Here is a 15,431-nt window from a genome sequence, read left to right as displayed (position 1 = left end):
CGAGCCACGTCTCCATGGAGGCATGGTGCAACATACAAAAGCGATTCACCTTCTCTTCCATTGAGGCATCCATTCTTTTTTCTACCCAATTTTCAACCACCACATCTCCAGTCAGCCTGTCATCGTCCTTCAGCGTCCATAGCATTTCATTGTCTGGTTCCACCGTTGGTAGCCATTGTGAGATATGCACTAACGCCTCTGACACCAACCGACCTTCCGCCATGCTACCTTCCGGACGAGCTCGTTGTCGCACAAAGCCTTTCAGGGTTTTCATGAAGCGCTCCAGGAAGAACATCCATCGCATATGGATAGGTCCAGCAATCTCCACTTCATCCACAAGATGCACAAGAAGGTGAACTTGTATCGTGAGCATGCTAGTGGGCAGGTATTCCTCAAAGAGACAGACCGTCTCAATTGCTCCCCGCCTTGTGGATTCAATAGAGGACGTCTTAATCTCTTTCTATGAGATCCATTGTACCAAAGTCGACAGCTTGTAAATGGCCCCGCGAATTTTTGGAGTTAGGCATTCCACGATCCCGATCGGTATGACAAACTGACACAAATGAGAAAGCATTAAGAATAATGGTCACTTTTCAAATTTCAAAATGTCCACGCTAATTAAAATCCATTCTGTTCACAAACCTGACATATCTTATGCCAATCATGGGATTTTAGCCTAGACATTTGGTCATCTTTAGAAAATGCGGACCTGAGAGAACGCATCATACCCGTCGGAGTGCGGATAGACTTGATTACTAACTTCACAATGCGCTCTTCTTTGGTAGACAAAACCCAGGGAGCGCGAGGAAGCTGCACTCCCCTTTCAGCACTCGACTGCGGCCAAAGCGCCTCCATCTTATCTACCTCCTTTAAATCCATTTGTGACCCTATAGTGTCTCTCTTTCCCGTGATGTGGTCCCATAGCAAGCTGCCCACATTTTTGAAAATATGCATGGGATCCAACAAGTGGTTGACCTGTAAGTGGGTCCAATATGGCAACTCGTAGAAAACTGAGAACCGTCGCATTCCATTTGGATGTGATTCCGGGTTTACCATTTTCAGCTCATACCAGCTTGAGCGTTCATACGTGTTGGAGGTCATCCAAGAAAGCGGCGTGTCCTTGATATACCATCTTCTTCATGGTTCGTGACCTTCGGGAGTCTAACTGTGGCCCACACAATGGACATGCATGATAACCTGAGGTAACGAGATCTGCAAGGCGATCCACGACCTAGTGAATACTTGATTGAATGAAATAAAATATAGATATTACCGGCGAGAACAAAGGTCTGCTCACCTGAGCACTCTCCCAATCCCGGAAAGTCGTGCATCGTCCACATGAGAATGGCGCGAATGTTGGCTGACCGCCGACCATCGCGTCTGCTCATATCTTGCACCGTGACCCCCTCCTCCCACAAAATCTTAAGCTCATCGACTAATGGACGAAGATACACGTCCATATTTTTTACTTTGTAGCGGCCCGGGACGAGCAAGCTAAGGATGAGATGTCCTTTCTTTGTAGAAAGCCATGGAGGAATGTTGTAGTTGACAAGCACTATAGGCCACACACTGTAAGAAGTCGAGCGTAGACCGAATGGGTTCACACCATCCATGGCGAGACCGAGCCGAAGATTCCTTGGCGCTCGCGCAAAGCCTTGGAAGGTAGAGTCAATGTGGCTTCATACGCGCGAATCTGCTGATATTCATTGCACTCCATCCGTGGACCTATTCTGCATATGCCACGTTGTCAAGCTTGCCATGGTAGACATGCGAAACATGTGGTTTATGCGGGGGATGAGCGGAAAGTGTTTGAGGACTTTTTGAGGGATGGTCTGCCCTTGCAAGTCTTGTCGATACCTGTGAGCACCACACTTTGGACATGTCTCCATAGTCTCGTATTCATCTCGAAACAATATGCAGTCGTTGATACATGCATGGATGTTATTGTAGTCCATGCCAAGCTTCCGTAAAACATGTCGTGTATCATCACGAGACTCAGGCATGGTGTTTGCAGGTGGCAATATATGATATTTCAATAACCTGAAAAAATCATAAAACACCTTGAAAAATCCATCCATGTTTGTAATAATACTGTTTTTAAAAAAAAAAAATGAAGTCTGTGTGCAAGGTACCTGAATAACTCAATCACACTCGTATCGCTCCAACCGTATTTTGCTTGCACACTTAAGAGTGCAAGCAATGTCTTCAACCGAGATACTCGGCACCCATCATATAATGGTATGGATGCTTCCTCTCTAAGCGGGTCAGATGTCTCAACATCCATGGGAATCAATGCATCGATCATTGCCTCCATCTCAGGCTCCAAGATTGTAGGCAGGTCGGGAAGGTTGTCTGTCTCCTCTGGCATTGATGGTATAGATGGGCCTTGCGAGTGGTCGATTGGCTCCTGTAATCCATCCATCGCACGTCCACGAACTCTTCTAATTGGCCGCAAAGGGTGCACTCCCCCTTGGGTCAAGACATCACCCCCCCTGGATACAAAATTTGCCAACAAGACCCAATCTTATTGTGTATGGTTTTCAATTAGCTTGAGAGTACAATGCATGAAAAATGCTAACTTCAAATTACTGTTTGCTGAAAATTTGCAATCGCCTGATCAATGATCTCAGATTGAAACTCGCCAAATCATTGTATGTGTTCTATAGACAATCGGCGTTTTCGTCTAATTGCCAACTTGCATTGAGAGCAAGGACATGGGACACGCTGATTAAGATACGACTCGCGGTCTTGAACAATAGGACCTTCTTCGTTTGCCATCTTATCTACATTATAGCAAACGAGGCTTAAATGGATAGCTTTATGGAGATGTACGTCAAGTTGCAAGTTGACCATAAACCTTGCATTGTATATAGTAGTCGAGAGATTTTCCGATGTTATATCTCGGCCTTGTATCATGCTCAATGATTTGTTTGTCCCGGTAGATAATTTTTTGTTATATCTCGGCTTTGAGTATAAGTAATCCATTTTAAAATTAATGCGCGCAATCTATGAAATTTTATAACTATGGTAATAAAATTTATTTCAATCAATTCTACTCATAGTCATAAGACCTGAGAGAAATTATCCTATACTCAATTTAAGGGTTTCTTCTTCTATAACAATAATTTTGGGTTCATTTTGATGAAGTACGTGGCCATATAACACCATATTGGGAAATATGGGAAATTTCCATAAGTTTGGGACACGTGGTCAAATCTTTGGATTTGTCATAACTTGAACACTATAACTCCAAATTGAGCGCTCTATAGCTCAATAGATTCCATTTTTCAAGCACTTTCCAATGACAGGTCACATCATATGGTTTTGAGAAACTTATGGGCATGTTATCCGGGTGCCACCTTTTTAGTATTCAAAAAATGGGAATTGGGAGATTCCCAAACTCACTAATATTATTTTGTATGCAAAGCACATTGCATACCATTACCAATACGTATATTATCTTAAATTTCCTTCCCCTCCCTCTCCCTCTCTTTCTCTCCCTCTCCCTCTCTTCCTCTCTTTCTCTCACCCTCACCCTCTCCCTCTCCTTCTCTTTCTCTCCCTCTCTCATTTCCTCCCTCCCCCTCCCTCTCCCTCTCCCTCCCTCTTTCTCCCTCTCCCTCTCCCTCTCTTTCTCTCTTTCTCTCACCCTCACCCTCTCCCTCTCCCTCTCCCTCTCGTTCTCTTTCTCTCCCTCTCTCATTTCCTCCCTCCCCCTCCCTCTCCCTCTCCCTCCCTCTTTCTCCCTCTCCCTCTCCCTCCCTCCCTCTCCCTCCCCCTCCCTCTTTCTCTCCCTCTCTCATTTCCTTCCCCTTCCCCTTCCCCTTCCCCTCCCTCTCCCTCTCCCTCTCTTTCTCTTTTTCTCCCTCTCCCTCTCTATCTCTCTTTCTCTCTCATTTCCTAAACAAGCAAAAAATAAACTGATTTAAACATCCTCCAAGCAAAAGGGAGAGGGAGAGATACAATGCACTCTCCCTCTCTTTCTCTTTCTATCCCTCTCTCATTTCCTTCCCCTTCCTCTCTCTCTCACTCTCTTTCTCTCTCATTTCCTCTCCTAAAGAAGCAAAAAATAAAGTGATTCAAACATTAAACAAGCAAAAGGGAGAGGGAGGGAGAGAGAGAATGCACTCTCCCTCCTTTTCCCTCTCTTTCTCTTTCTCTCCCTCTTCTATTTCCTCCCCCTCCCTCTCCCTCTCCCTCTCCCTCTATTTCTCTTTCTCTTTCTTTCTCTTTCTCTTTCTTTCCCTCTCCCTCTCCCTCTCCCTCTCTTTCTCTCTTACTCTCTCGTTTCCTCTCCTAAACTTCTTTCTCTTTCTCTTTCTTTCCCTCTCCCTCTCCCTCTCCCTCTCTTTCTCTCTTACTCTCTCGTTTCCTCTCCTAAACTTCTTTCTCTTTCTTTCTCTTTCTCTTTCTTTCCCTCTCCCTCTCCCTCTCCCTCTCTTTCTCTCTTACTCTCTCGTTTCCTCTCCTAAACAAGCAAAAAAGAAAGTAATTTAAACATTAAACAAGCAAAAGGGAGAGAGAGAGAGAGAATGCACTCTCCCTCTCTTTCTCTCCCTCTCCCTCTCCCTCTCTTTCTCTCCCTCTCCCTCTCCTTCTCTTTCATTTTCCTCTCCTAAACAAACAAAAGAGAACGATTTAAACCTTCAACAAGTAAAAGAAAGAGAGAGGGAGACTCACCAATGAGATATGGCGAGCGTGGGCGGCTTCTCTTTGCAACGAGGGCTCCTCCTCTCCTTCGCGAACAACGGCGGTGGCGGTGGCGGTGGCGGCAGCGGCAGCAAGTCTCTTCCTCCTCTTCTCTCACAAAGCCTTGGCTCTCTCCCTCGCTCTCTCCCTCGCTCTCGCTCTCAAAAGGCGAAGAAAATAAAATGAAAACGGCGCTCTGATTTCGGCCGCACTTTTTTTCCCTGCGGCGTCGCAATTGGCGTCGCTATTTGCGTCTCTATATGCGTCGCTATTTGCATCGCAAAAGCGACGCAAATAGCGATGCCTATAGCGACGCCGATATATCCGGCGTCGCTATTGCCCCATTCCCTTGTAGTGAGTACAAATGGTAGAGGTTCCACTTTAGTAGAGATAAGATGAGAAATTTCCAAGGATCTTACCAAGTACAGACATGCAAACTATTATTAATGCACCAATATGTCATGAAACTCCAACATATCCAACCCTCCAATAAAAATGGCAATGTAAAGAAGATCTTCGTGGGAAGTACAAATAATCAATGAAGCAGCAAACAAATGTTGAACAAAGGAGTAACTAAACACTCAAAGAGTCCTTTGGCAATTGAACCTCACCTAGTTGAGGACAATGGTCAATATAGATTCTATGTGGATTATCAACCTTTGAACAAGGTAACCATCTAAGATGTTTATCCATTACTTCATCAATTGGGCAACTCCAAACATTTCACATCCATTGATTTGGCCTCAAGGTATTGGTAAATACCTTTGAATATGAAAGATCCACGAAAAACAACATTCTGCACACCAATGGGGTTATTTCAACCCAAGGTCATGCCATTTGGCTTAATAAACCCATTTGGAACATTTCAAAGAATGGGGAACAACATGCTTTAGGATCTCATTGAAAAAAAAAAAGTATTAGTGATACACTTGGATGATATCCTAATACATACAAAGGCATGGCAAGATCATTTATAGGTTTTAGAACAAGTGTTACTTAGGCTTTGAAAATACAACCTCAAGATCCAAAATAAAAAATGCAAGTGGGGTGCTACAATACTAAAGATTTTAGGTTACATCATTTTAGCCCGAGGCATTCACGTGGATCCAACAAAGATATTAGCAATAAACAACTATGTGGCTCTAAGGACACTAAAATAACTTCAAAGGTTTTTGGGATTGATGGCAAGTTCTCTAAAGTTTGTACCCAACCCAATAGGTGTGACATTTCCATTAAGAAAACTACTTAGAAAAGGAGAATTGTACAAATGGACAAAAGAATGTGAGAAAGTATGTGCATAAGTTGAGCTCATTCATAAATCCTCTTTGTTACATTTTCCAAATTTTATAAAGTCATTTTTTGCTTCAAACTAACTCTTCAAATCAAGGCATAGGATCAGTAATCTTGTCACAGCAAGAGGAAGATGACAATTGGTGCCTTATTTGTTACATTAGGACTTTGACAAAAGTAGAAACAAACGACTCCACAACTGAAAAGGAACTCTTGGCCATTGTGTGGGCTTTTGCAGCATCGCATCCTTACTTACACGGTCCTAAAGTGGTGGTTGAAATTGACCATCATACATTGATCACACTATTTCACAGATATCATCCTCCTAGATGATTGCTAAGGCGGGTTTTGGTATTACAATAATATGATTTTATATCAAAGTATTGCAAGGGGAACATGAACATCGTCCAGATGCTACAAGCTGAAGTTTACCAATTGCGAATAACATACAAACTGATACATCATTGCATACAATGCTTCCCACAACATCTAAAAATTTTGATGTTACCCAAATGACGACCCCACAATCATTAACATAGTAGGAAGCTTAACACAGTCCAAATTTTGCATGAAGATAAGCAAAGATACATGATTTGGAATAAAGTATTATACTATGTGTAGCAAGGATCCCAACCCATGATTTACATACCACAACAATTGCATCCAGTTAACTTCAATTACCATCATTCTCATCCTTTGTTCGAACATATAGGGGGAATGAAGCCTTTGCATTTGCTAAGATCCCATCATTATTGGCCTAGAATGAGACATACATTAATAACATATCTTAGATCATGTCAACAATGTCAAAGTTTCAAAACTCCAACATGTAAGGCGAATGGACACTTGCAATCAATCGAGGTGCAAAGGCCATTTCAATTGGTTGCACGGGACTTGGTTGATCCATTCCCCGAATGTAGTAATGGAAATAGATACATTGCTATGCTGACAGAATACTTGACCCGTTGCGTGGAGGCAAAAGCAACTGCACAAGAAGTGGCCACATTTGTCATGAAAGAAATAATCGACAGGCATGCATGTCTTGAACAACTTCTTTCAAACAATGGGAAATAGTTCACAGATGAAGTTATGTAGCTGATCAGCAAGGCCATGGCTGTACATTAACAAGTTTTTGCCTGCCCATATCACCTGATATTTCGAAGACGATGACTATTGCTCACACCAATTCGAAGCGCAACATATCTCCTGCAGCATCAATAGAAAACGACGATGCCTACTGCTCATGTGTCTTAGTTGAAACCATTCCATGAAACCCCGACCAATTCTGATCAAGCACAGCAACAAACACACAAGTAATTCACGAGCAAGGAGAAGAGTACTCATGAAATTAGGAATCAACAGTGGCCACAAAACAAAACCCTAAACTAGAACAATGCCGGATTAACGACCGAATACAGCCAGTAATGAATCGCAGCTCCATCAGCGTACAGGAGAACTAGCTGCAACAATCAGCAATGGACTGTCCAACTACACTGCCCGCATGAGCTTCAAGCGGAAGAATAAAAGCATCACATAGCTGCAGTAGAGAAGCATTTGAAATTACAAACCTGTCGACCAGAAAATCATGAGGCGAGATCGGAAACACCGATGAAGACGCTCCCTGCTGCAATAGTACAAAGACCAGCGTGCAATTCGACCACGAGACAAGGCAAACTTTCCCCATTATATATAGCTGACGACTCACGCCATCGACATCACAGCTAGGAAGCACAGGCAAAGGTCTCAGAAGTTGGATCGTGGCACATGACGAATGAGGAATTAGGTAACGCAGAAGGAGAATGAAGCAATTGACGTCAAAGAAGAAGAAGGATAAGCTGGCTCGAGAAAAATGGCATGGAAGGAAGCCCTGAAAGAGCAGCTATCCCAGAGTCTGCATGTTGATTCCATGCATCTCTTTACCGACATTTGGTTTCTTTCTAGAGAGAGGTGTATTTTTAAAAGCAAAGTAGCATGTGCTCATTGTTGGTTTCTTAATGGAGGAGGAAGGCGTATTTTCTCTAGTAGATAGAGGGACCCCCTAGGAAGTACAAGGTATAATAAAAATATTAAGCTCTGCTAATCATCAATGTCATAGCACATCCTTTCTATGAATGCATCTCATCTCATCTCCTTTAAAAAGCATGACGAACTTAATAAAACTTAGCTTATGTTATAGCCCATTTACTATCATGTTTAATCTTGAAAAGAAACATAATCTACGTAAAAGGTTCATAAATTAGGTGAAATTAGCGTAGAGAGAACAAATTATTAGCTTATAAGCATACTTCATATTTATGTACCCCATTTATGTAAGCATAGTAGAGCACCATCATGCTAAAAGTTAGTATGTTTCTCTTCTAGTATTAAGTAGATCAAAAATAGAGAAAGTGTGGCGCAATATTTGACCAAGGCTATAGGGACCTTACAAATGTAGGAATACAAGAACCTATTAGTTAATGTCATTTTCCCTTTCAAGTGTCTTACACATATCCTTAATGAATAAGGTCACAATGTGATGCCAGGAGGCATATTCCACGGTGGATTCCGTAAAATTATATTTATTTGTTGGGGCTCGTACACAAGGTGGATTCCTTGTGCGAAAAGTCGATGGGGATGCTGTCATTTTTGGACGTCTCGCTAATTTAATGTGCAAGTGGGTGATTCCATAGCGGGTGATTTCGCAAAATACATATTTAAATTAATGGACATTTATGAGTTTAGAGTGCACACTCGTATTAAATTAAGGTCATGACAAAGTTCCAACCTATTTATTTATTTTGTAGTTGAAGGTTGCTAGGTATTCACTTCTATCGGTTTAATTTTATTATTTTCTAACAATTGTGAATGTTTCAATTGATGTGTAGAGCAGGCGGCGGTGGCGCGGGAAGCATTGGGCAATAGCATGTATTCAAGTTATTTAGAAGAAATTATCATTTTTTATGGGCGTGTGTCTTAGACGTGACGCCAATATTTATTTTGACACGCTTATTTATTAAAGAGCTTGACATATATTTATTATTTTGTATACACATGGGCGCACGATTTAAATATTCATTGTTGGACATTATATTTGGGCATAGCTTGACTCTTGGGGTGCCCAACTGCTTTATTCTTTATTTGGACAAAAGCAAACACAAAATCTAAAGCATACTAATTGTAAATTTGGGCTATTTTTTAGCTTGGAGATAAATAATATATTAAATACATGCTTTGGGGAGGGCTTACACAAGGCATGGGGGGAGATTATACCCAATTGGTTTTCTTGCTTCATGTCGTGCAAGTCTACTCTCTTAGTTTTTGAGAAAACAGTAGAGTTCTTTGTTCTTGGGGACCTTCCGGCACTCACTACGTACGTATACGGCATCCGATTTGTACACCAGTGGTATCAAAACAAAGGTGAGATTGAGGGCTTCCAATCGCTTACCATCTCGTGCGAAGGCGAAGCTCCTGGAACGAACGGGTTCTACAGTCAGTCTCGTGACAATCCGTCAATACGAGCACATTCCTAGCGGTGAAGAACCCCTTGCTATGCAATTGAATCGTGAAGGACCACTCTTTGAAGGCGGAGGACCATCCGGGAAGCTCTCTCAAGAAGACGTTTTTTTCCCAGAAGATACAGATAAGCAATTGTCAATTAGTTTTATCATAAAGCTTGTTAAGCTTTATAAAAGAAAGCTTTAACTCTAAATTTCAAACGATTGTGGGGCGGAAAGATCAATCGAATGCTGTCGTCGTCGTCTAGGACATGCCGCCGTCCTAGTCGTTTCAATTTAGGCAGAAGAAGTTTTTCTTAAGGCTTAAATAGTTAAAGCTTAAAGCTTTCTAAGCTTTAAAGTTTAAATTTCCAAAGTTCTAAATTCTCCCATAGCAGGAGTTCACACACAATAACTCTTGAGCTGGCTTTTAACTTCCCTACAAGCCCTTGTTCGCACATGTGCTTTGACAGAACCAAATTCCAGCAAACAGATTACTATACGCAGTCCACATGGATGAAGTATCCACTTGGGAGAAGGCCGGCAACAATTTCCGAAGCCGTGAAGAAGAAAGATCATAAAAAGTCACTAAATAAAAGAAAGAAGAAGCAAGCCTTGTAAACCCAAACTTGAGCTACGCTCATCTTGCTAGAATAGGATTTCGAGTATGTGAGGTTTGAAATTTTACAGGATGACAGATCAAAATATGGAAGATTTTATGCCAAAGGTGATTTACCGGAACCAATGATAGAGCAAAAACTGGACCTAATTATGATGTAGCTTCAAGAGGAACGAAGAGCACGTCAAACTTTGCAAGCTCGATTGGTCAATCTTCAAAGATCTACTACCGATCAAGATGGACCGCAACCCAAAGATATTATACAACGTATGATCGATGTGATACTTGAAGCACAATCTATTCGGAAAGAAACAAAGATGAGTAAAAGAAATTTCAAATTTTGTACTTTCATTGTGTCACGCGATGGAAAGATTGCACTTGCTTTTATCAGTGAATTTGATGATTTTTTCCATGGAGAACAGTATGCCGAAAAAGACAAAATTAAGTGTGTCACTAATCATTTAGTGGACAGAGCATCCCTATGGTGGACTGTTGTCCGCAAAAGCATTGATTGTCCTACTACTTGGGAGACTTTCCAAAAGAAAATTTTGCAAAATTTTCTTCCACCCCAATTCCACGAAAAAGCAATCAAATAGTGGGACCTTCTGCAACAAAGAGATCGCAAGCCTATTTCCCAATATACCAAGCATTTTTGGAATAATTTATTGCAACTTCGAATGCTCGAAGATGTACTTGAGGTGACCCATAAACGCAAGTTTATGTCTCATTTGCTTAGTCACTTCTATGCAAAAGTGAACATGTTCAAGCCAACGACTCTTGAGGATACGATTTCCTTGGTCCATGATACTGAAGACAAAATTCGAGGACGAGAGAAGTGACCACAATAATTCTCAAACAATGGTAACTTTGGTACAAAGCAATTTAATTCTAATTTTTGAAGATTCAATCAAAATCACTTCCTTCCATCTTTATTCCGTAAATCTTGGATACGACCCCCTGCTTTACCATCAAACACAAATCCAAATCCTAAGCCATCTCTTCAACCAAATCCTAACATTCCTAAACTTCTCGCTATAACCAATAATGTGTCTAAAGACAAATCCATAGTTTATTATAAATGCCATAAACCTGGACATCTAGAGGTGAATTATCAATCCAAAGAGCCAACTTTTCACATAAATATTTGGGAGCAACTGAAGATGAAGACCATGAAGAAATGCCAGATTTCACAGAAGACGATGACGATAATGGCACTACTTCAGATACTTTACCAGGTATACCAAATCCCCATTCTTTATTAACGATGAAATGCCTTGTGCATGGTAAAGAAAAGACTGTTTTACAAGATGATGGGAGTACATACGACTTTATTTCTGCAAAATTGATCAAAGAATTGAAATTACATACTATTTTTACTCATTATCGCATCAAGGTTGCATTCTTAGGCACTAGATACAATGGAACACAAAAAGTGCATGACTTAGAAATTAAAATTGGTGATTATGTTGAACGTAGAAATTTCTTAGTTGTGCCCTTACAATCTAGTGACATTATTTTAGGAATGCCTTGGCGTCATCAGTATAATCCCGATATAGATTATTCCATGCATTCAATGAAGATTCATTCTCATAGGAAACAAATCACATTGCATGGTATGCACACTTTTGATAATTTTCCATTGCTTAGTCATACACAAGCTAAATGTGCATTAAGAAAATGTACCAAATCCTATTTAGTGTAGGTGAATGAAATTGAATTTAAGGAAAATAAGATGCATCCTAGACACGCACAATTTCTTTCACAATTTAAAGACAGTTTTGCTACTGACTTACAACTTGGTTTACCACCCACATGTCCTGAAGATCATAAAATAGACTTAATTCCAAGTTCTCAACCACCATGTAAAGCACCTTATCAACATAATCAAATTGAACACATATGGTCAAAAAGGGATATCCAATCCCTAGGGTAGACAATCTTATGGACAAACTACAAGGGGCTGCAATATTTAGCAAACTAGATCTTAAATCTGGATACCATCAAGTATAATTGGACACATCAGACATTTTCAAAACTGCATTTAGAACTCAATTTGGACATTATGAATTCATTGTTATACCTTTTGGATTAACTAATGTACCAGCTATATTTAGTTGTATAATGAATCACATATTTTTGAAGCATCAGCATTGTGTCATTGTTTTCATTGATGACATATTAGTTTTCAGTAAGAATGAGAATGAGTATTAAGAATATTTATATTTCGTTTTCAAATTATTGAAAGAGAATCAATTATATGCTAATCCTGAAAAGAGTGAATTTTTTCAAACACAAATTGAATACTCAGGACATATTTTTTCATCTGAAAGAATTAAAGTTTATCCTAAAAATATAGAAGCGATTTTGAATTGGCCGATACCTAAAAATGTACATGAATTATGTTCTTTCTTAGGTCTTGCTAGCTTTTACAGAAAATTTGTGAGAAAATTTTCATTGCTTGCATTACCTTTGACAAAATTATTAAAGAAAGGTATTGTGTATCATTTGTTTGAAAAAATGCGACGCTGATACCGACACCAATACCAATGCTGATAGCAATGGTTTGCGACGAAAATAATGACGCCAATAACGATGTGAGCAGTAAAATTTGCGACGCTAGAGAACGCATCATACTCGTCAGAGTGCGGACAGACTTGACTACTTGCTTCACAATGTGCTCTTTTTTAGTGGACGAAACCCAAGGAGCGCGAGGTAGCTGCACGCGACCATCAGCACTCGACTGTGGCCAAAGCGCCTCCATCTTACCTACCTTCTTAAAATCCATTCGTGCCCCTATAGTGTCTCTCTTTCTTGTGATGTGGTCCCATAGCAAGCTGCCCACATTCTTGAAAATATGCATGTGATCCAACAAGTGGTTGACCTGTAAGTGAGTCCAATATGGTAACTCATAGAAAACTGAGAATCATCGCATTCCATTTGGATGTGATTCCGCGTGGACCATTTTTAGCTCGTGCCAGCTTGCGGCGTTCATACGTGTTGGAGATCATCCAAGAAAACCTTCCCTGAGTTCATGATCCTCTAGCAAGAAAGCAGCGTGTCCTTGATATACAATCTTCTTCATGGTTTGTGACCTTCGCGAGTCTAACTGTGGCCCGCACAATGGATATGCATGATAATTTGAGGTAACCAGACCTCTTCCAACACCACGACCCAGTGAATACAAGCTTGAACGAGATAAAATATAGATATTACCAACGAGAATGGAGGCATGGTCACCTGAGCATTCTCCGAATCCCGGAAAGTCATGCATCGTCCACATGAGAATGGCTTGAATATTGGCTGACCGCCGACCATCGTGCTTACTCATATCTTGCACAATGACCCCCTCCTCCCACAAAATCTTAAGCTCATCGACTATGAAGATACACATCCATATTCTTTACTTTGTAACGGCCGGGAACGAGTAAGCTAAGGATGAGATGTCCTTTCTTCGTAGAAAGCCATGGAGGGATATTGTAGTTGACAAGGACTATAGGCCACACACTATAAGAAGTTGAGCGCAGACCGAATGGGTTTACGCCATCCATTGCAAGACTGACCCGAAGATTCCTTGGCTCTTGGGCAAAGCCTGGGAAGGTAGAGTCAATGTGGCTCCATGCGCGTGAATCTACTGATATTCTTTGAACTCCATCTGTCAACCTATTCTGCGCATGCCACGTTGTCAAGCTCGCCATGCCGGACGTACGAAACATGTGGTTTATACGGGGGATAAGTAGAAAGTGTCTGAGAACTTTTTGAGGGATGGTTTTCCCTTGCAAGTCCTGTCGATACCTATGAGCACCACACTTTGGACATGTCTCCATAGCCCCATGTATGAGAGGTCTCTTTGCAAGAAGAACATTATGTTGGGAGGCACAAGTATACTAGGGCTCTCTAGCCATATATCCCTTAGGTTTGTTGAGGATTGGCCTAACCCCTATGAGCCTAGGATGATCTTATTATAAGGTCCTATTTACTTTTCTCTCTTTCTCTCCCTCTCTCATTTCCTCTCCCTCCCTCACCCTGACCCTCTCTTTCTCTCTTTTCCTATTAGGTTTAATGATTTTTCTCTCTTTTTCTCTCTCCTCTCTCTCTCATATTTCTTTTTCTCTCTCCTCTCCATCTCTCATTCCCTTTCTCTCTTTCTCTCCCTCTCTCATTTCCTCTCTCTTTCTCACCCTCACCCTCTCTTTCTCTCTTTCTCTATTAGGTTTAATGATTTTTTCTCTTTTTCTCTCTCCTCTCCCTCCCTCATTTTTTTCTCACTCCTCTCCCTCTCTCATTTCCCTTTCTCTCTTTCTCTCCCTCTCTCATTTCCTCTCCCTCCCTCACCCTGACCCTCTCTTTCTCTCTTTCCCTATTAGGTTTAATGATTTTTCTCTTTTTCTCTCTCCTCTCTCTCTCATTTCCTTTTCTCTCTCCTTTCTCTCTCTCATTTCCTTTTCTCTCTTTCTCTCCCTCTCTCATTTTCTCTCCCTCCCTCACCCTAACCCTCTTTCTCTCCCTCTCTCATTTCCTCTCCTCCCTCACCCTGACCCTCTCTTTCTCTCTTTCTCTATTAGATTTAATGATTTTTTCTCTTTCTCTCTCCTCTCCCTCTCTCATTTTTTCTCTCTCCTCTCCCTCTCTCATTTCCCTTTCTCTCTTTCTCTCCCTCTCTCATTTCCTCTCCCTCCCTCACCCTGACCCTCTCTTTCTCTCTTTCCCCATTAGGTTTAATGTTTTTTCTCTCTTTTTCTCTCTCCTCTCTCTCTCTCTCTCATTTCTTTTTCTCTCTCCTCTCCCTCTCTCATTTCCTTTTCTCTCTTCCTCTCCCTCCCTCGGCCTCACCCTCACCCACACCCTCTCTTTCTCTCTTTTCTTATTATGTTTAACATCTTCTCTCTTTTTCTCTCTCCTCTCATTCTCTCTTTTTTCTCTCTCCTCTCCCTCTCTCATTTCCTTTTGCTCTCTTCCACTCCTTCTCTCATTTCTTCTCCCTCCCTCTCCCTCTCTTATTTCCCTATTATGTTTTCATCTCCCTCCCCCTCTTTCTCTCTTCCTCCCCCTCTATTTCCCTCTCCTTCCCTCTTCCTTTCCCATTTCCTCCCCCTCTCCCTCTCCCTCTCTTTCTCTCTCTCTCCCTCCCTCTCCCTCTCTCATTTCCTCCCCCTCCCTCTCCCTCTCTTTAATTTCCCTCTTTTTCTATCTCTCTCCCTCCCTCTCCCTCTCTCTTATTTCCTCTCCCTCTCTCAATATACACAAATTATACAAAAATAAATAAAAAAGAGAGAGAATACACTCTCTCTCCCTCTCGTTCTCTCATTTCATTCCCCTCCCTCTTCCATTTCCTCCCTCTCCCACCACAACATATACATGCT

This window comes from Lygodium microphyllum, chromosome 18 (assembly GCF_053477565.2).
Source record: "Lygodium microphyllum isolate KBCC chromosome 18, Lygodium_microphyllum_v1.1.10, whole genome shotgun sequence".
NCBI classification, from domain to species: Eukaryota; Viridiplantae; Streptophyta; class Polypodiopsida; order Schizaeales; family Lygodiaceae; genus Lygodium; species Lygodium microphyllum.
Note: the sequence above shows the minus strand (reverse complement) of the source record.